This window comes from Theropithecus gelada, chromosome 14, assembly GCF_003255815.1.
Source record: "Theropithecus gelada isolate Dixy chromosome 14, Tgel_1.0, whole genome shotgun sequence".
NCBI classification, from domain to species: domain Eukaryota; kingdom Metazoa; phylum Chordata; class Mammalia; order Primates; family Cercopithecidae; genus Theropithecus; species Theropithecus gelada.
The window spans coordinates 6,622,439-6,623,726 of record NC_037682.1 but is presented as its reverse complement, the minus strand read 5'-3'; positions in this window follow the sequence as shown (position 1 = coordinate 6,623,726).

The window sequence follows — 1,288 nt, the reverse complement described above, 5'->3', positions numbered from 1 at the left end:
GAATCCAGCGACCACGCTGCCCTCTGCCCCAGCGCCTCCTCCACTGATGTCTGCTCTTCCTGAACTGCCCTCCCGCCGGACGGCTGCTCCTTAGTAGCAGCTCAAGTGTCCTTCCTTCCCTAAGCCAGAGTTTCCCCAGACACTGCCGCACAACACCCTTCATTTTTCATGGCATTCTTCATGGTCTGTCAATGGGTCTTTTGTTTTAACTTTCTGTCTTCTTGTTTTTGTGGGTCTCCCTTCCTAGAATATAAACCCCATGAGGGCAGAGGCGTTCAGCCTGATGCCAGCCTGGCAAAGTTGTCACAAATCTGGAGGAATGCACCCATTCACGGGCACCCAGTTCTGTGAGGTATTGCAAGCGCTCTCTGAACCTGCAAGGTGGCCATTGCTATCCCCACTTTACAAGGGAGGAACGAGTACCCGGGGAGGTTCTATTTAGATCCGCCAAGGGCACAGTCGTTCTAGAAAGTAGCAGACCGGGAGTTCGAACTTCGGCTTGCTGGTTCCAGAGCCCCTTCTGTGCCCCTTCCAGGCTGTGCCTGGGTGAGATTCTTCCTGGAGGGTTCAGGGGCTGAGCTGACACCGGTGGGCTCTTAAGAGGCCCTGGTCTGCTTGTTGAAGGACTCCAAGGCGGCGTCTGGGAGCCTGGCGGGACTTTCTCCCTGTCAGCCTAGAGGCATTTTTAGAGGAGTGTGTCTCGCAATCTCATAATTCATAACTAAGGTAGAGGGTACACATTTAGTTTAAAGTAAAACCTCAAACCCCCCTCCACTCCCAGCCGGACAGCTTCATGTACTTCTCTCCCTTCCCTCCTCTGCCCTCCACAGGTGACAGCAAGTGTCCGGGGCTGCCCCGTGGGGCCCCAGGCGTCCCGCCCTGAAACTGCCTCGCTGTGTGCCCTTGGGCAACCCCGCCCCGTGCCTCAGTTTCCCCACTCATAGAGGCTCCACAGGTGACACACCTGGCCCCGGGCCGCGATCGGCCGCCGGGCCCCGCGGGACGGAAACCCCGCGCCCCAGCCCCGCGCCGAGCCTCCCCGAGGCACCCCCAGGGCCGGGCGGGGAGCGCGGGGAGGGGCCGCGGGGACCTGGGCCGCTGGGGCCGCCTGGCTGCCGGCCGGCTCCGGGGGGCGCCCGCGGCCCCTCCCCGCGCTCCCCGCCCGGCCCTGGGGGTGCCTCGGGGAGGCTCGGCGCGGGGCTGGGGCGCGGGGTTTCCGTCCCGCGGGGCCCGGCGGCCGATCGCGGCCCGGGGCCAGGTGTGTCACCTGTGGAGCCTCTATGAGTGG